The 21834-nt window shown below is 43.5% G+C and overlaps 1 long non-coding RNA gene across 1 annotated transcript; it reads left to right on the plus strand.

Moving 5' to 3' along the window:
• Positions 1-15861: 15861 nt before the first annotated feature.
• LOC306900442 lies at positions 15862-19727 on the plus strand. Its single transcript, XR_013787295.1, has 3 exons — positions 15862-15991; positions 16059-16190; positions 16548-19727. It is a non-coding gene; the product is annotated as an uncharacterized lncRNA (long non-coding RNA).
• The last annotated feature ends 2107 nt before the right edge of the window (positions 19728-21834 follow it).

Raw genomic sequence — 21834 nt, forward strand, 5'->3', positions numbered from 1 at the left:
AAATACACTTTTCACTACTGGTTTCAACAAAATCTCAGGTCTGGGGTTGAAGATGGGACCTCGTAACTGCTGCTGCACACAGTCAAGCCATCACCACTGTAATGGAAATCACAACATGGGCTCAGCAATACTTCCAGACAACATTGTGGGTGAAAATAATCCACTGTGCCATTCGCCGTTGCCGGCTAAAACTCATAAGTCAATATAGAGACCTTTTTTGGGATGTGTTGATGCCATGAAATTTAAAATCAACTTATTTTTTCCTTAAAATTATACATTTTCTCAGTTTAAACATTTGATGTCTCATCTATGTTGTATTCTGAATGAAATATGGAAATTTGAAACTTCCACATTATTGCAATCTGATTTTATTCACAATTTGTACAGTGTCCCAACTTTTTTTCAATTGGGTTTTAATTTTCTTAGAAAAAAAAAAATAATAAATGAAACAAAAATGTCAAAAGTAAAATGTTGCTCTGTGCGTGCGGGCAGCCTACCCAGGTAGCAAACAGACGTTGGGCCAACGTCAATATTGGTTGGTTATGTTGGCCCAACCTATCTGACAGAAATACAACGTTGGGCCAACGTTGGTATGGTCAGCTGCAATTGCCCACCACTTCCCTCAAATTATATATATATAATTATAATTATTAAATTATTAAAATAACCGTTGGTTGTTATTATCATTACAATATGTTTATTGTTGTTGTTAAATAAAAAACCATAGTAACTACACTTTTACTATAATAAAACCATTTTTATACATTTTTATAAAGGTCTGTCCATTTAGAACAAAATGTGCATTTATCTAGAAATAATTGAACACACAATATTTCTGTTTATTTTAATACAATTTAATGTTAAACAAGTTCTACCATCTTTATTTTTAACATGTTGTCTTTTGTTATGTGTTATTAGTCATGTTCGACCTCATGATGACGTCAATGTATCGCGAGAGCGAGTCGAGAACTTACGCGTAGAGATCTAATTTCGAATCGCCCTCGTGGTACATTGACGTCATCATCCTGTCAGCGCCGCATGAAGCCACACACAGGTATTTGGGAAATGTGTGCATGGGTTTAAAATGGGCTACAGTTATGTCTTTTCACAATTAATTTGTTACTTTTTCAGAAATCCTACCTAATTCAATGCAATGTTTAGCAAATATTAAAGTATTTCTGGCTAACATTTCACCTTTTTTATTTTCTTCTTTTAATATTGCTTTGATTTAAATATTGTGTTATTTGTTTTTTGTCATGTATTTGCATAATGTACCCAACGTTTATATTAGTATATAATAAGTATCGCGAGATGCAGCCCCAGAAGGATCCCGTGAGATTTCCTTTAGCAATTCCCATCCCCCTACTAAGTTACCTGAATCTCGCCAGCAGCGTTTTCCTACAACACGTTCAAAGGCTCAGCGGTACCTTTGCCTGCAGTTCATAGAAGGTAAGAATTACAAGTTAAATATAATAAATATATATACTGAATAAGTAAATACTTTGTTTCGTTATGGTTCGAAAACGTAGTTTGATATTTTTATGTTCGAATTAAGACAAGATCGCTTCATATTTTTCCTCTTATTTATGGCGCCAATCGCAATCGACAATGCTGTAAATTATTCCTTTGTTCCCAACAACATCTAATAGTTCAAGACACGAAAAAGCTTATACTTAAACTACAAGTGTGGCAACATGCTGTGTGCTCAAGATATAGGAAGATTAGCGTTATAACAATTAGATAAAAGGGCTCATAGCAGAGAAGCTAGTATAAGCTAGTGTATAAAGCAGCTTGGGAGAGATCTCTGTCAACAATAAACAAAAAGGCTTCAACAACTTTTAACAATGCATACAATATAAACATAATTTCATATTTATCATGCAAACATGAGTATCTGCATCAGTTTGCATTTGGGTGCAAATATCTTTACCTTTTTTGGGGTAAAAGTGCAGTAGCCACGTTTTTTTTGCAATGGAGAAGAAATTGTCAGACCCCACCCTCCAGAAACAAGTGGTATATGTTCCAACATGATTTAGCAGGTTCAATTTCTGAACGTTAATGTTTTTTCACAAATACAATTTGTTTCTTACTTTAATTAAATACTGCTTATACATTTTCTGGATTTTCTGCTTGCATTCTAATAAAAAGACTCACGTAAAACTGTGAATGGTCCTTATACCTGTCATGAACTGCTCCGAGACACGAAGGTGAGATCCAAATGCAGTTTAAATTGTGGGCAATCCAAAAGTGTAATCCAAAGAACAGGCAAGGGCCGTACACAGACAGGCAGTCCAAACAAAGAAAGACAAAACAGGCAGGGACCAGAGGCAAAAAAGTAATCCAGGGAACAAGGCAAAAAATCCCAAAAAACAAAAGACAAGGAACCAAGGAAAACGCTCGGAAATGCAGTGAAACACTAAACAAAACTTCGCAGTGTGTGAATGAGTGAACATGGTATAAATAGACTGAGACTAACAGGGTGTTGAGACACAGGTGAATGCAATCAGTGAGTTATGGGAAATGTAGTTTGTGAGTGAGTGATAATAGTCTGATGTGGAGTGCCCTCTGGTGGTTCGCAAGGGCACTCCAGTTGGTGACCATTACATAGCCCCCCCTTTAAGGAGCGGATTCCAGAGGCTCCTAAAATTGTCCAGGAGGGAGGTGGAACAAAGGTGGACCCGGGGGGCGGAAGAGAACCTGGAGACAGAGGTGGAGCAGGCTGAGCAGGCGACCCTTCAGGGGGACCAGGCAGACCTGGCGGTTCAGGGGTATAGAGCGGATCCGACATTGGCTCAGGAACAGGCGTGGATTAGGACATCTTGTCCGAAGACACAGACGTGGAGAAGGACATCTTGTCCGTGGAGAAGGCCATCTTGTCCGAAGACACAGACGTGGAGAAGGACATCTTGTCCGTGGAGAAGGCCATCTTGTCCGAAGACACAGACGTGGAGAAGGACATCTTGTCCATGGAGAAGGCCATCTTGTCTGAAGACACAGGCGTGGAGAAGGCCATCTTGTCTGAAGACACAGGCGTGAAGAAGGCCATCTTGTCCGAAGACACAGGCGTGAAGAAGGCCCATCTTGTCCGAAGACACAGGCGTCGAGGAGGCCATCTTGTCTATAGCTGTGACCATTATAATCAGTGCCTCGGGCTCAGGAAAAGGAACAGACTCAGGCTCGGGAACAGACTCTTGAACAGATTCAGGCTCTGGAACAGGCTCTTGAACAGATTCAGACTCAGGAACAGATACAGGCTCGGGGAACATGACAGGGCGAGACTATCTCAGGATGCGGCTCTGGCTGTGAGGTGGCCATTTTGTCCAAGGCATGGCAACGTGTCCTTTAAGACCACCTCGTTTAACTGGGTCCATGGTAGGTATCGCTGCTGTATCTTGGACGGTAAAGTTTTCTGTTATAAACTGCTCCGAGACACGAAGGTGAGATCCAAATGCAGCTTTAATTGTGGGCAATCCAAAGGCGTAATCCAAAGAACAGGCAAGGGTCGTACACAGACAGGCAGTCCAAACAAAGAAACAAACCAACAAGGGACCAGAGGCAAAGGAGTAATCCAGGGAACAAGGCATGAAATCCAAAAGACAAGGAACCAGGGAAAACGCTCGGAAATGCAGTGAAACACTAAACAAAACTTCGCAGTGTGTGAATGAGTGAACATGGTATAAATAGACTGAGACCAACAGGGTGATGAGACACAGGTGAATGCAAGCAATGAGTTATGGGAAATGTAGTTTGTGAGCAGTGTTGTGCTAGTTACTAAAAAATAGTAACTTCATTCAAAAAGTAACTCAATTACTTTTTGATTACTTGCACCAAAAAGTAATGCATTACTGTTAAAAGTAACGTTTTAGGTACTTTTTTAAAGAACTTTAATGTTCCCATTAATGCCCTTTTATGTGTTATGGTCTATACAAACACAAAACTGACTTAAACAGAAAGTAATTTTTAAACACTATTTTATTTAAGTCAAACCAGTACAAACTGAATATATCACAAGGATTCCTGAAATAAATAACAAAACAAGTTGAATAATATATTCAGTTTCAAAAACTAAAGTAGCTTCTGCATCATAAAAGCTGATGTGTTGAGCCCTTAAATATGTTCCTTTCACAGCTTAAGTGTGAAAACTATCACAACAAAACATTTTTAAATAAATAAATGAAAGCAATCTGAATTATTCAGAATCAAAATCTGCTGTTGTATATGTCCATAAAAATGCAATAACAAACAAACAAAAAACAGCATTTTTCCTAACAATACAACGTAATGCATTTTATAACGCATAGAATTAGTGTTCTAAGATATAACAAATGTCACTGCAGCTACTAAACTAACCATTATATTTAACAAACAAATATTTTTATATATACAAACAAATATATAAACAAATATTTTTAATAACAAATGTGTGCTTATTTATTTGAAATAAGCACACAACAAAAGGTCCATACTAGCAAGGACCTGAATAAACGTTTAAGTTGAGTTTTATCCTTCAAACCAGTGGTTGTACCGCATGAGAAGAAGTCTCTCAAACCTTTGGTCAGACAGCTAGTTCCTCTTTGGAGACAGTACTAGACTTCCCAGGCTGAAAAGTCTCTCAACAGGTGCACTGGATGGAGTAGTTGCATTTTTCTTCAGAGAAATTTCCTTTATTGTGGGAAATTGTTTAAGAATCTCCATCCCCGTTTCGGTTGTTCTCAAGTAGGTCATTACTTCAGTTTCCACAGTGCTGAAGGTGTCATCAACCTCCTCAAAACAGAAAAAGTCCTGCACATTATTGGAGCTTGAGTCTTGTTTTGTCAGAGACACAGGCATCTTGGCTGCTTGCTGAACAGTGCCAGGGTGAGGGATGAGCTTGTGACACTCTGCTGCCGGCATTCCTTTGACCATCTCTTTCTTCCTCTGGTCTCTCAACCATCGCAGTTTGAACATAGGAAGTGTGACAGCTGCCAGTATTGCATTGTTGCTTTCCAAGACGGATGCAAATCGTGTTTTGATTGCCTGCAAAAACAAACACAGTGACACAGACATTTTATGAAAGCTGTTTTTTTTTTACCTAAAGATATGAGTTATAAAATCATTTAAACATCACAAAAACACACATTAAGAAACTGAAAATATATGTGCAAAAACAAACTTTATTTTGCAAAAAAGGAATTATGGTATTGTTACTGTTTATTATTCATCCAGTGGGTAGGTGCAGTAGAGTGTGTGTGTGTGTGTGTGAATAGAATAAAAAATTATGTTGTGCACTTTACATTCTTTCCATTTCTTAGGCTATATTGGTGCTTGCTCAGCTAAAAATATGAATGTTTACATCTATTAACTTCTTTTGAATACTGATGAATGTTTCTTACCTGAACTATGGCATCAGGTAGGCCAGTTGCAATATTCAGGCCTGCTTTTATCTCCAGAAGCTTCGACATCAAAACTTCTATTGTGGCCAGGAGGGTGCCATAATAACAGTTTTCTTCTCCTTGCAGGATATCCAGAGCAACTGTGAGAGGCTTCATGATGAAACAGTATTCCCTCAGAAACTGAAACTCCCTCTCACCAATACATTTTAGCTCTAAACGATTAGAGATGGTACTCAAGTCAGTCATGGGTATTTCAACCATTCTTGCCACAGCATCATAAAATGAATACCACCTTGTGGAGCATGGCACAAGCAGTTTTTTGCCAACCAAATCCGCCACTAACTCTGAAGCCAGAGTCGACCGGCTAGCCTTACTCCACAGTGCTGTGCACTTGGTGGTAGCACTTCTGTAAATTCCTTTACTCCCAGGATTTGAAACCAGCCACATCACATTGTCCACATCAGAGCATGAAATTAAGTTAAGTGTGTGAGAGGCACACCTCAGGTGTGGTGGTAAAACAATCTCCTCCTCTGTTGGGGTGTCAAGCACGTCTGCAACATTTGTGAAGGTAACCTCTTCATCATCGTCAGGAAGCGATTCTGGCTGATACATTTGGAAGGCTTTTACAAAGTTAGAGCCGTTATCAGTAACCGTAGCTGTTGTAAATTCCCTATTACTGTCTTATTTTATTGTGAAGGAACGATGCAGTGCTGAATTTAGTGTTTTTACATCAGGCACCTCGCTGAGCAGCTAAGGGGTCCTTGGGAACATTATGTTTTGCCTTTTGCGGATGCTTAGTTTATTTTCACATTGATGCCTGTTTGCGTTTGTGATAAAGGTGGGTTATAACGATCCGTTAACGATCGCAGATTAGTTCTTTTGATGTGCAAATTAAGCGGCGATATTCGGCGCATATTTAAGTGCTCATTAAGTTAGCACACCTCCTTATATATATTATTTATATTCATATTCATGTTCATTGCGGATACCAGTACAGATCAATGTAAAGGCTCAAACAGTAAACATCGTGCTGTGTGTAATTTGGAGTGGTCATTCATTCATTAAAGCTACGTCAACTGTTCTACTGTGTCCGGTCTCGCTCTCTAATCGGAGTGCCTGTGTGAATGAGGTGTTCCCAGCGAATCCACCTAAAATAACATATAGTCCTAGCTATCCCCAATATTGGTCCTTCGAGCCGGATTACTTCACCCATATCAGCAAAATGGACACAATGCGAGCATCAATTATTACAAGTGAAGCAAGAGGACGTCCACGGCAGTTACCAGCTTACCTCCAGGGCTATCAGGTCAGCCTTCCTCAGTCCCTCATGCCTTATACTGCTCCTCATCAGGATGACAACTTAAGTGCCAGTGCACAGCAGTTGCAGTCACTTAGCCTGCAGACTGGGTCTGCTACTCCAGGTGGCCAACTACTCTCGGCACTCGAGCCCCCACCCTGTCATTTCCCAGCAGCAGCAGTCGATAAGGTGAGCCAGTGGACAACAGCACCACAAGTTAGCGCATATCCCAGTTTACCAACGCCGTGTGGAAGGCCGCCATCTTCTGCCCTAAGTGAGTGCAACTGGCAAAGCCACACCTTCACAGACTACTGCCTCAGTGAGCCAGGTTCTCCAGCCTCACTGCGATTAGTACAGGCGAACCCAAGCTTACTGCCAGATATTACAACCTGGGTAAGCACACAAGCAGTCAGCATGCGGCCAGGTGCATTTACTGCCAGCACCACAAGCCCAGTATTATTGTCCCAAGCTATAACCACTAGCCCCAGTCACAGCTATGGCAAAGAGGACATTCTAACACAGTCCCTTCCAACAACATTAACATCTATCTCACAGTTTGCAGCGGTCCAGCCAACAGCATCTACGCTGTACCAACCAGCCTATCCAATAATGCATCCCATGACTACATCTATAAACGTCCAGCGTAGGGACCCAGCTACACCTATGCCAGTCCAATACCTGCCCAGTTCTACAGCTCCAGCCTATCCAGTATACCAGCCCTCTCCAACTGTGATATCGCCAACATGCCAACCCCTGGCTACACCAGCACCGCACCTGGGGCGTCAACACGCAACTCCATCAGCTATCACTGCACACCAAAGCTACCAGCCAGGTCCGCCATTACAACCTGTATACCAGCCTCTACCTGCTATTACGGCACGGACCATGATCCAGTCGCAAAGCTACCAGCCAGGTCCACCATAACAACCTGTTCTACAGCCTCAGCCTCCCTTCGCAGTGCAGCCTGTCTACCAGCCGGTGCCCATGATGCCAAGTCTGTCTCTTCAGGCATACAACACTCTCCCACCACAGTACACCATTCCGCAGTCTCCATACAGTTTCCAGCCGCTGAAGCAGCCGGTTCCGGTACCTGAACTGCCAAAGCTGGTCCATGACAGTGAGAGAGAATTCACCGACCTCAAGATGGCACTAGATCACCTGCTTGGCCCTCACACAGAGCTCTCAGAGCACTACAAGTACCGTGTACTTATGGAGCACCTAGTCCTGGATGAAGCTAAGCTAATCGCTCAGTCCTGCAGACATTATGCCCAACCCTACATGGCTGCTATGGAAGCATTACAGCGCCAGTATGGACAACCACATCAGCTCGCACAAAGTGAGATTGCTGCAATCTTAAATGCCCCTGATGTGAAATCCGGAGACACCAAAAGCTTCCAGAGTTTCGCTCTCAGTGTTGACCTACTGGTAGGAATGCTCACTTCATTAGAGGGACCCAGTGGGATGGAAATAATGTCAACCGGTCATGTCGACAGACTGTTTAGTAAGCTGCCCAAGCACATGAGAGACAGTTTCGTAGAACATCTTCAAACACAAGGCCGTCTCAACACGAGTCGACTCAACCCCTACAGCCTTAGAGACCTCGCTAATTGGCTCAAAGTTAAGGCGGAAGCTGAAAGACTATCTGCAAAAATGGCACAACGCCACCGTCCTGAAGAGCCCCATATCTGCAGGAGAGACAGACACGCTCCCGCTTCCAAGCCCCGAGGGCAGTCTGTGTCCGTTTATCATGGCTCTGACAAACCTAAAGCTGATGACAGCCATCCTGCGGAAGCAGCCCGCTCTAATTCCATGTAAAAGAAGTTATGTCTCTTCTGTAAGAGCACAGAGCACTATCTGTCACAGTGCACTGAAATCGTACAGCGTTCAGCAAATGACGTCAGGAAATGGCTTGAACGTGGTAAGCGCTGTCGTAACTGTGGTCGGACCAGCCACCAACCCGAAGCCTGCACCTTAAAGAAACCATGCAGCGAGTGTCAAGAGATTCATCTGAGCGTTTTACACAACGTTGCCAAATCAGACTCACGTGTCTACCTCATCACTCCACGTAATCAAGCCAGTCAGCAACTCCAAGAAAGGAAGAAAGGTGTATCTCAAGGTGGTGCCCATTATAATAAGTCATGGCCGCAAGTCACTGAAGACCTATGCAATTCTGGAAGATGGGGCTGAACAAACAATACTACTACCAGCTGCTGCCCAACATCTAGGCCTCAAAGGTGGAGCAGAGACCCTCACTCTACGTACTATCCGTCAAGATGTCACCCATCTTGCTGGTGAGTCTGTCTCCTTCTATGTAGCTCCCCTTGCACACCCGAGAGAGCGCCACCTCATAAAAGATGCCTATACAGCAGGCCAAGTAGCTCTAGCCGAGCAATCCTACCCTATGGCTTCATTACAGAGACGTTACCGGCATCTACAGGGCCTCCCACTCCCAGACTTCAGTGAAGTGCAACCATTGCTACTAATTGGCGCAGATTGCACACACTTGATCACAGCTAAAGAGCCAGTGAGAGTTGGTTCTAAAGGCAGCCCTACAGCTATCCACACAAGCCTCGGCTGGGCACTTCAAGGTCCAGACAGTACGGTTTCTACTGCTGCTTCCTGCTACTTTACCTCCCTCACACCAGCACCAGATGAACTCTACCAACATGTCGAACGTCTATGGCAACTGGACATCCTTCCGTTCAGAAACGAGAAGCAGGCAGTCCGATCCTGTCTGGACCAAGAAGCCATAAACACCATTGAAACGCACACCGAAAGAGTCAAGGTGGGTGACATACTCCGCTACGCCACCCCACTCCTACGTGTCAAAGGTGCACCACCACTCAAAGCCACACCTGAAGCAGTTTTGCCCCTACTTCGTGGCACAGAAAGGCGATAACGAAGAGATCCAGCTCTAGCTAAACAGTACGAGGCCGAGATCCAAAAGCTCATCAATGGAGGCTTTGTTGTCAAGCTCAGTGACGACGAGGTAAAGGCATCCAATGAGTCCTGGTTCATACCCCATCACCTCGTTCACCATAACGGCAAGCACCGTCTTGTGTGGGACTGCTCCTTCACCTACAACGGGCTTGCACTTAATGAACAGCTCCTAGCAGGTCCCACCATCGGTCCATCTCTCATCGGTGTCCTCCTGCGCTTTTGTCAGTATGCAGTGGCCATAAGTGGGGATATCCGAGCAATGTTCCACCAGGTTCGTCTCCTGCCTGATGACCAGCCTCTACTGAGATTCGTCTGGAGGAGCCTGCAACAGGAACAGAAACCTGAGGTCTACCAGTGGTGCGTCCTGCCATTTGGGACAACTAGCAGCCCCTGCTGCGCCACATTCGCGCTGCAAAAACACGCTAGGGACCATGTGGCAGGCAATGAGGACATCCTGCAGTCAATTGAGCAGTGTTTTTACGTGGACAACTGCCTGCAGAGCCTCTCAAAACCTAGGTCAGCAAAGCTTCTTATCGACAAGTTGAGGCAGGTTCTCGCTTTAGGCGGGTTTGAGATTCGGCAATGGGCAAGCAACGTCCAAGCTGTCGTCGCCCATCTACCCTCTACTGCCCGCGCCGAGAGTGCAGAGCAATGGCTGGCAGAGAAAAGCCCCGACCCACAAGAGCCAGCACTGGGCTTACGGTGGTATTGTCCAACTGACCGGCTTGGCTTCCGAGTCAAGCCTCCCGAGAGTCAAACGCTCACCATGCGCCATGTCTACAAGGTGCTAGCCCGGCAATACGACCCGCTGGGGATCATCATCCCCTACACGGCGAGAGCTAAAATCCTCGTTCAGAAGCTGTGGGCAAAGAAGAGGAGCTGGGATGACCCGAACCTTCCTCCAGAGATCGTTGAGGCTTGGTCAAGCTGGGAGAGAGCTTCCTGAACTGGCAAGTGTGTGCATTCCCCGAACATACGCTCCAGTGGAAGCTGCCCCTGAAGCTACCGAGTACACTCTTCACGTCTTCTGTGACGCTTCGGAACAGGCGTATGGTTCGGTCGCCTATCTCGCCATGACGGTCAACCATGAAGTTCAAGTCTCCTTCGTCATGGCCAGGTCGAGAGTAGCCCCTAAGCGCCAACACGTTTAGAGCTCTGCGCAGCTCTGACTGGAGCTCAACTGTCATCCCTCATCCATCGAGAGCTCACTCTAAAAATCACTGAGACTTATCTTTGGACTGACTCAACTACAGTCCTGACCTGGCTGACATCTGAGTCCTGCAGGTTTAAGGTCTTTGTTGGGACCAGGGTCTCCGAGATCCAAGACCTGACTGCTTCACACATCTGGCAGTATGTGGATACAGAAAACAATCCGGCTGACGACTTAACAAGGGGTAAGACCCTAGCCGAACTGGCTGCCCCAAACCGATGGATCCAAGGTCCAGCCTTCCTCCGCTCTCCATCCCGCAGATGGCCTTCAGCTCCAGATTCTGTCAACTCAGCAGATTCCTCTGAGCTTAAGCAGACCATCTTCTGCGGCCTCACGCAAATATGCCCTCCAGACCCAATGCCTGACATTTCACTGTTCAACAACTGGGTGGATCTGGTTAAGGCTACGCACCATTTGCTTCACGGGGCGGCCGCAGACCCACCATCCCCTACTCCTGATTTCCATCGTGCCGAGGCTCACCTGCTGAAGTCCAGCCAAGCAGAGGGCTTTCCTGAAAAAGTCTAGTGCCTGAAGGCCGATAGGCCTGTCTCCCCTAGCAGCAGGCTGAGTTCACTCGCTCCAGAGATAGACCTAGAGTCTGGCCTTATCGGAGTTGGAGGTCGATTTAGGCGCATTGAATCCGGCCTTACCGACATCCACCCAGCCATGCTACCACAAGACTCCTCATCAGAGATGCGGACGCACGTCTGCTACACCAGGGCCCTGACAGAGTCTTCACAGAACTCAGGCGGCGGTATTGGATTATACGTGGGAGACAGGCTGTGAAAAAACATCAGAGAACCTGCCCTGAGTGCACCAAATGGAGAGGAAAGCCTTTGGTCCCCATAATGGCAGACCTTCCTCTGTCCCGTCTGCGACTCCTAAAGCCCCCATTCTACTCTACAGGAGTGGACTGTTTCGTTCCATATGTCATTAAGGTTGGACGCCGGAACGAGAAGCGATGGGGGGTGATCTTCAAGTGTCTCACAACACGCTGTGTCCACCTAGACCTGCTGGCTGGTCTCGACACAGACACTTACCTCCTGGCATTGAGAAGGTTCGTAGCACGAAGAGGGACCCCCGCTGAGATACTCTCAGACCAAGTAACTAATTTTCGAGGGGCTGAGAGAGAGCTTAGAGAGGCGTTCGCAGCTATGGTCCCAGATCTACAAGAGAGACTTGCCAAACATCAAATTAAGTTCCGGTTCAACCCACCAGCGGCGCCTCACTTCGGTGGGGTTTGGGAACGTGAAATACAGTCCGTCAAGAAAGCCCTCCAGGTGGTTATCGGGATGCAATCCCTCCATGAAGACGTCCTCCTCACACTATTGATCGAAGTTGAAAGCATCCTCAATGCTAAGCCCTTGGGTTATGTTTCGTCAGACATAGCTGATCCGGATCCTGTGACGCCTAACCTGCTGCTGATGGGACGGCGGGACGCCTCCTTACCCCAAGTCTCCTACGCTCCTGACACCCTCACAAGACGACGCTGGCGCCACTGTCAGATGATGGTGGACCACTTCTGGGCTCAGTTCCTTAGGCATTACCTTCCTTCACTACAAGTCCGGCAGAAGTGGCGGCGACCCACCAACGACCTTGTCCAGAGCACAGTCGCTATGATCGTCGATCCCCAGCTTCCGAGAGCTTGTCAAGGTGATAGAGAGTGCAGACGGTCATGTCCGGTCGGCCGAGGTTCAAGTCGGGGAGAAGACTTACTTGCGGCCGGTGGCACGGCTGGTCCAGCTGCCTGCCATTCCAGATGACGGTGAAACCAGTGCAGGGACTCCAGCAGCACCTTTAGGAATTTAGTAGTCTTAACATAATAGCTAGGCTATTCTGGGGGCGGCTGTTGTAAATTCCCTATTACTGTCTTATTTTATTGTGAAGGAACGATGCAGTGCTGAATTTAGTGTTTTTACATCAGGCACCTCGATGGGCAGCTAAGGGGTCCTTGGGAACATTATGTTTTGCCTTTCGCGGATGCTTAGTTTATTTTCACATTGATGCCTGTTTGCGTTTGTGATAAAGGTGGGTTATAATGATCCGTTAACGATCGCAGATTAGTTCTTTTGATGTGCAAATGAAGCGGCGATATTCGGCGCATATTTAAGTTAACGCTATTTTGTAGCAATGTTTATATGATGTTTAATGTGCTAACGGAGTTAAGTTAAAATGTGCTCATTAAGTTAGCACACCTCCTTATATATATTATTTATATTCATATTCATGTTCATTGCAGATACCAGTACAGATCAATGTAAAGGCTCAAACAGTAAACATCGTGCTGTGTGTAATTTGGAGTGGTCATTCATTCATTAAAGCCACGTCAACTGTTCTACTCTGTCCGGTCTCGCTCTCTAATCAGAGTGCCTGTGTGGATGAGGTGTTCCAGCGAATCCACCTAAAATAACATACAGTCCTAGCTATCCCCAATAGTAGCTGTAACTTTTGTTGACAGTCCATATAATGAATGAATGTGATCGATCTCAGCAGCAATGACACCATACGTGTGTCTACGTTTGATCCTTTTACAGGCCAGTGCAGCTTTCTGGCGTTGAAGAGTAGCGGTGTTTATCCAGTGGGCTGTCATGCCTAGGAAGCTTCTGTTGTGGACAGACCAAATGTCTGCAGTGGTCGCGATGTAGTCTAGCCCCTCAAATGTTGTCTTCAGCTCACTTTCCATTTTTTTATATTCTTTATCCAAGTAGTTGGATAAAGTTTTTCGTCCCATTTGCTGTGTGCCGCCTGCACGTTATCATGTTTCAACAACATATTGTGCCATAGCTTTATTGATCTGTCCCTGGCTAACAGTCCGGCTAAAATCTAGTCGCTGTTGTTTGGCTGGAGAGGCTTGACTCACTTCGAGTGTGTCCACAGAGTCCGACACCGGTTAGCTTCCAACTTCGTCAAGGCATGTAGTTTCTTGAGGTGCTTCGACAGATTGGAGTTGCTGTTTACCGCAGTCGATAGAACCTTCGAACTAGAAAGACACAACTTACATTTGACTATAAGGTTTTTGTCTTTATGCTCAACTAAAGTGAAATAATGAGCATATTTCCACTTTGAGAAACTCGTTTTGCTCTCGCCTTGACTCGCCATGACTGCCGCACATACTTGAATAAACGGAAACACGCCCACAGTGCGTCTTCGTGTTTACAGTGGTTGCATCCACCAATCCTAATGCGTCGATGCTGTAAACAGGTTAGGCTGTAGGCTACACTTCAGCCAAAATGAATTCAAAAAAAGTAACGAACAACGCACCATATGGTAACGGTAACGGAGTTAATTTATTTAAAAAGTAATGCATTACAGTATTAGTTACTGTAAAAAGTAACTCGTTACTGCCCAACACTGTTTGTGAGTGATAATAGTCTGGTGTGGCGTGCCCTCTGGTGGTTCTCAAGGGCACTCCAGTTGGTGACCGTTACAATACGATTTGAAAAACAACAAATTTTATTTTTACAGTTCACTCGTTTTATATTCAGGGTACTTTTTTGTTATCTCTCAAACTATGAGTGTCCTATTTTCCTTTTAGGTTGCTTTGATGGCAATTGGAGGGAGTACAGTTAATGAAGCAACAAGAAGAACGATGGCCTTCCTTTTTGACCACCCATTAGCAAGAGAGTACAATTTTGTTGGCCAGCATTGAAACCGGGAGTTTCGGGGCCTCAGACTGTTTGAGGTCGTATATGGTATGTTTACTTGCTCTTGGTTTGTTTGTAACATTCATGTGCAAACAGGTTATGATGTAGAGTTGAGTTTGTTCATGAATTAGTTTGATTGTATGCAAATAATTGTCCATACTTGGACAGTCAATATCCCAGATTATGAGAATATGGACCATGTGTACAGTTTATTTTCATGCTAAGTAACTTAATCTGTGGTGCAGCAATCACAAAATTCAAATTTTATAATAAAATTTACACACACTCAAGCCCAACTCTTCTAACCAGGCCAGGGGACTGTGAGTTAATGGATTTGAACACTCGCAGTTCTCAATCGAAACATGCCTGGGCGCATTTGATAAAGCTTGGGTCGATTGGCTCACAACCATTCACTGAAATGCGCCCAGGTATGGTTCGATTGGTGTAGTGTGAGCAACCCAAATGTTTATCTTCCATTTTTTCACTGTAATGGCTGAAAAATTACAATTTTAGATAGAGAAAATAAATTTTTGGGTAAACTATGCCTTTAAATGTTGCCCTGTGCCCTTGTTTCTGTGTTTGTTTGGTTAATAAACATTTTGTGGGAATTAAGATCAATATAGATCGATATAGAAATGGATGATTCATTTTGTTTTAATCAAATGTATTTTCCTGCGTGACATGATTCAAGTTTAATAAATATGTTTTAATCATATAACCATTTGTGTGCCATATAACCATTGAAATGATGCTGTTGGACTTTTAATTCAGCCCTGCATGTTCAAAAATTTGAGGAATCTAAGAGATAATTTTCACAACAATACGTGACGTTTATTGTCAGATGCAAAAAGTTTTACAGCGCCGGATTGTTTTCTCTACAACGAGTGAATAATAATCCCGAAAGTATTTCGCACACACATTATATACAGGAATGTGAGCCGTCCGTGTCTCCGTAGCTCCCCCCTCTGTCTCGGGTTGCATCTTCCCTTAGCAACCAATCAGGTCCTGTTGAACTCTTGCTGGCAACATTCCGTTCTCTGCAAGACAACATTCTTGCACTTTTCTGAAACCAGCCTTTGTCTGCAAGTTTACACAAAACATAATTTGGTTATATAGCACACAAATGGTTATATGATTAAAACACATCTATTAAACTTAAAACATTTCATAATTTTGACACACACACAAAAATGTACTGGTCAAAAGACAAAGAAACACTCATTGATTTTATACATTGATCTTAATTCCCACAATGCTGAGAGATGTTGCGCAAGATATTGTTTTGCAGAGAACGGAATGGGGTCACCAAGAGTTCGCAGGACCTGATAGGTTGCTAAGGGAGGAGGAGTCAGAACACGTCAATTGTTGTATAAACATGTGTAAAAAAAGGAGGGATCTGAGTTGTTGGCTCGTTGTGTAGAGGAAACCCAGCGCTGTGAAACCTTTTAGATCTGATAATAAACTATAAACTATTTTTGTGAAAATTGTCTCTTCGATTCTTCACATTTTTGAACATGCTGGACTGAATGTAAGGTCCAACAATTTGCAGGCTTAATTTTGAAATTTTATATTTTAATATTCTATGTGTTTTACAGGAAGCTCGAAAAAAATGCCCTTACAAAACAAATAACTAGAAAAGATGCAGAAAAGACCGTCTCAAAGTGGCTAATCAGTGCCAGGGACAGGGGAGGAAATCGTTCTGCAAGGGCATGTGGATAACAAGATAGGTAAGAGTCTTAAGATACTCTTTATTATTAAATCTTGCTGTTTGGCACCAAAAGGAGCTGCACAGTTTTTTTTCTCCCCATAAAATCTATTAAAAGGTTTAGATTGTGTATTATAAAGTTGTAAATGTATATATGTTTTATAAAGTTAAAATGTACATTTTATGGATGTTCAAATGAAAAGTTTTAAAGAATTCAAATAAACTTTGCTTAAAAGCACGCACTACTGGTTCTGATTCACTAAATACCTTTAATACCATCCTGCATCGCTAGCTTGCCATATTCATCAAAACATATTTACACTGATGAAACTAAATGGATCGCAAACTCATATGTTGCCATGTTTTTTTCTTGGTACAGGGAGAGGAGGTCAGTGAGATATGTGGGGGCCAGATGGTGGAGAGCTTTATAGGTGAGAAAACAGGTGTTGTAGGTGATCCGGTGGGGGATGGGAAGCCAATGGAGTTGTTTTAGGACTGGAGTGATGTGATGCCAGGATTTGGAGTAGGGGATGAGTCGGGCGGCTGAGTTCTGGACCATTTGGAGTTGGTTGATGTTGGTAGAGCTGATGCCTAGGAGAAGTGAGTTGCAGTATTCCAGTCTGGAGGAGATAAAGGCATGAATGCGTCTTTCAGCAGCTGGGGGTGTGAGAGGGTCTGATTTTGGCAATGTTGCGGAGGTGAAAGGAGGAGGTTTTACCGACTTGACAGATGTGAGGCTCAAGGGAGAGGGTGGAGTCAAAAATCACGCCAAGGTTGCAGGCCTGGGGAGATGGGGAGACAATGGTGCCGTCGATGGCAAGAGTGGGGAGCCTATGAGGAGGAATTCCGTTTTATCGATGTTGACTTTGAGAAAGTTGTGTTGCATCCAAGTTTTAACAGCTGACAGAGTGATGTGGGAGAGGGGAGGATTGTGGGGGGATTTGATGCTGAGGTAGATCTGGGTGTCATCAGCATACCAGTGGAAGTCCAGGCTGAAGTGGCGGAGTATCTGACCAAGAGGGAGGATGTAGATGAGGAAGAGGAGGGGGCCGAGTACAAAGCCTTGGCGAACGCCTTGAGTGGCTGTGGCAGAGGTGTGGTTATGGAGAGAGATGAAGTGGGATCTGTTGGATAGGTAGGAGTGGAGCCAGCTGAGCACAGTATCTTCGATACCGAGGTCTTTGAGTCTGGTGAGCAGGATGTTATGGCACACGGTATCGAAGGCTGCACTCAGGTCGAGTAGGATGAGGATGTTGAGGGAACCGGTGTCAGCCGAGGTGAGGAGGTTGTTGAGGACTTTGAGGAGAGCGGTTTCTGTGCTGTGGTGGGGCAAAGACCAGATTGGAGGGGTTTGAGTTGGTTGTTGGCATGAAGATGGGTTTGTAGTTGTGCGGCGACTAAACGTTCCAAGGTTTTAGACAGAAAGAGGAGATTGGATATTGGGCGGTATTTGTTAAGGGAGGAGTGATTGAGACCAGGTTTTTTAAGGATTGGGGTGACAGCAGCAGTTTTGAAGGTAGAGGGGACAGTTCCAAGGGACAGTGAGGAGTTGAAGAGGTTAGAGAGGTAGGGGCATAGCACGGGGAGGCAGGACTTCCGGAGTGGAGTCGGGAGTTGGTATTGGTAAATGTTGTGGATTTTGTCAGCAAAAAAGTGAAGGAATGAGTTGCAGAGATCAGGAGTAGAGTGTTGGTCCGAGGCTTGATGAAGTTGTTCGCTGCGGAGAAGAGAGTTCTGGGGTATTGACAGGGGTCGGTGAGAATCGTCGAAAGGTAGGCAGATTTGGCAGCAATGAGGGCATCTTTGTAGGCAGTGAGATGGAGTTTATAAGCTTCATGATGGACTGTGAGGGATAAATTATTTGTCAGGTGTAAAACTGCCAGTATTACCTGTTTACAAGTAACTGTATAATAGAGATTTATCTTTTTACAAAGAGGACAACTGACTCACACAACTATTACAAAAGATACAAACAGTCGCTGATGTTCAAGAAATCAACACCATACAATTAAAAGTCATGTAGGTTTAAACATAGGTGTCCAGCTTTCATTTTTATTATTTTGTTAAAATAACATTTATTATTTAACAACACCCTCCAGAAGCATCAAAATGTATACATGCTTCCCGTATAACAAAATAAATAATCAAAGTTAGTCTACTCATAAACTGCTTGGATTGGATTCATTGGATTCAATTTATTGTCATTACACACATATAAGTACAGTGCAACGAAATGTATTTTTAGAAGATAAAGCATAACATAGGGAAGGTGAGGAGAAAAACATGTACATAATACACCATAGACAAGACTTGCAACAGGGATAAGTAATCCAGTTCCGACAAGCAGCCATCTGATCCTGCTGCCATGGTGGCGCCGTATACAGACCCACTTGTTAGGCTGGCGGGTCAAAGTGACGGAGGCGATGGATCTGGGGATGGGAGACAGCCCCCGAGTGCGGCCTATGTTTGTGTGTGATAGTCTGTGTAGGTGTCAGTAGAATGGGGGAGGGACGCAAGAGCGTCTCTCCATACTGCTCCACTCAGGGTTGAATTTCAGCAGCAGCCTTGGCCAAGGCTGATACGGGGGAGTCGAAAAATATAAGATTGATTGTTTAGTCTTGGGGCGAGCAACCGCATTCCATTTCCACGGCTACTCTCTTTCTCCATTTTGGTCTCCAACAGTATAAATTTTCCTTTGCAAAGTTGTGAGCTTCTCCGTGATAGAATCCATATTGCGGTTATTAGTCTCATTTCCAGAGCCGACCGCTCTCTTCCCACGACTTCCATCATAACGGGCAGCATTACGAGACTTTTGAGAGCTGTTACCGTTTTCTTAATTTCTCGATAACTAAGGGCACAGCCTATATCATGGTTCCAAATAGGTAGATATCTTCAATGTCCTCCACGGAAAGAGGAGCCAGACACACAATCCGCCATCTCTCCCAGGCGTCCATCGTGTAGCCAGCTGCAAACGTTCCGTCAGGGCAGACAGGTTCCCCCGAACCCAAGCTTCTCGTCGAGAAGATGGTGTCAATAGCGTTGAGAGACCAGTTGATCAGATCCATAATTTTCAGTTGTAGAGCAGTGCAGAGAGAATCTCTCAATAGATGATACGAGACGAGACACGAGATCAGCAGGAAAAAAAGGGGAGGACGGGAGCAAGAAAAATGCGACTGCCTCCGTTGAGAGAGCGAAGAGAAGAGGTTATGTAAACTGTTATGTACGTGTCAAGCTGGGGAACTTAAGATCATTTATGAAGTTTTTCTTTAATACATATCATAATGTTTTTCTGTCTAGTCAAACAGAATTTAGCAATCTATCTTAGATTTAGTAACATTTCAGATTTCCATGTCCGTCAAAACAGACATGAAATATTTTATTTAAAAATATTAATTAATTTATCTCACATATGACAAAAAACTGTTTACAATTTATTTGTATTTATGTTTCCCTATTTAACGAACACCAAACTAACTAAACTAAACCTCTGCTAACTTAATTGATGTTCAATGGCAATTATTGACCCCCCCAGACAACAGACAAAGTCTTCAAGCACTTGAAAATAAAAAAAATTAAGATAAATAAAAAAGATTGTGAAACACTCACTTGTTTCAGGGATGCATAAAATGTTTTACAAGTTAACAAACAAAACTGTTAGATAGATATCTTTCCAAGCACAATTTGTCCCCTGTACTTTTTTCACTTGCAAACAACCTATAACATTTTAATTTCAAGCATGACAAACATTTTTATTTCAGAAGGTTTTGGGTCACCCCCTCCTAATGTACAGGTTTGACTACTTTCTGTGGGTACCAATCTTAACATTACAGCATAATGATATTCTATGGAATTGCGGACTTCCACCTTCAATAGCTTTGTTAATATACATTTACAATTTGCAGTTTCATTTTATTATAATTCCCGATTGTTATAAACATTAACTCCAAACATAGTTGTCTGCAGAAGTTTTAAAAAGGCTAAAAACACATTCATCTCTATGGAATGATGTGACGTCATCCACCTCAGAACCGTCTACACATTTCATGAGACAATCATGGCAACAGGTTAAAGACTATATTAAGATAAAAAACAGAACAAGTTTGAGCGAACTCAATCCAACACTTCAATTCGATAACTCAAATTTATTTTCAAATTTCATAAGGGTTCATGTATTATCTAGCTTACATGTTTCTAGGTCCAGACAAAATGTTCATTGTACACTTGCATTACCAGGCAGAAATGAATAATAGGTTTCGTCGTCATGAATATGAACCATTCCAACAACAACCACCATACATCCTTTGTTAAGAACCTGTCCATAATATTTTTATATATTTACCTTATAAAATTTGTTCAGTGATTTTGATTTTTGTAGTGTAGTTATTTTACTAATTTAGTAATTGAAGTTTGGGTGCAAATATCCAGTTATCCATCAGGTGATCTCATAACTCTTTCTTCTTGAGAGGCACTTATGGATTTATGATTACTCAAGTCAAGAACACTGCAGAGCTACTTGCACAGATCAAGTGCTACTTAAGGACATTTTTACATGATGAAAAACGGAAAAGTTTTTCTTTTGCGTTTTTAAAAAGTTTCACGTACACACGACAACGTTATCATAACCATTGATGGGTTTACGATGTTCTATGCATTACAAGTTTATATTTACTGTTGTTTTACTGTCAAATATATTGATATGAGTATGTTTATGCTGTGCTTGCTTTTAATCTTGAAAACTAGTTTGCAGGAGTGTGAAACGAGGCGTGAAGGAATGCAGGAGCTGAGTTTAAGATAACGAGTGTGTGTGTGTGTGTGTGTGTGCGAAAGAATGTTCCTGTCATTAATCACATTCTGTTTGCAAGACAGGCTGTTTTCAAACCATGTTTTGTAGAAAACCAACAGTTTGCTGGGAAATGGAGTCAGATTAACGTGTCCCGAGGTGATTGGTTCCAGAGGAATGAACGCCCGCCCCAGGGCAGGGGAGGAGCCTGAAGAGAGAAACGACGTCACATATATTATAAATATCTGTAACCCGGAAGGCTCAGGGTTGTTTTTCTCGTGTGTGAGAAGACAAACCCCAGCTGGAAAAAAGCTTTTACATCTGATAATAAATTTTTGGGAAAATTTGGGAAAAACTGTCCCTTCGATTTTCTTCAAATTTTGAACATGCAGGACTGAAGTGAAAAGTCCGTTACCATCCACGTTTACACAGATCCGCAAAAATGAATAAAACACTGTATTACGCATGCCACGCCAGAAGTTGGTGACATCACTTTGTAAAGAAAAAATACCAGAGTCCCTGATGATTGATTGACGGTTTATTGGAAGGCGGTAACTTCCGTCGCTAAAGAGACCATACAATACAGAGCGCTGCATTTCTCCTCAGTCATAGTGAAGAGAAGCGAGCGCACATATACAAACAAACAAACAAGATGGCGAAAAGTTTGGACATTCGAAAGTTTTCCTTCCATCTACTGGTCCTCCCGGGTCTGATCCAAAAACGCTGTTTAAAAGCACTTCATCGGTGTGAAGGAATGTTAAGATTTTGCTGTAGATAAATAATCCGTGTCCGCTGGAGGTTCTAGCACTGGTGTAGAAAATCTACACTTTGCTGGAGAAGCGTTAACAAACTATTGCGCAGCACAGAAAAATCCCATGTAATCCGC

Source organism: Barbatula barbatula (assembly GCF_947034865.1).
Source record: "Barbatula barbatula genome assembly, chromosome: 11".
Taxonomy (NCBI): Eukaryota; Metazoa; Chordata; class Actinopteri; order Cypriniformes; family Nemacheilidae; genus Barbatula; species Barbatula barbatula.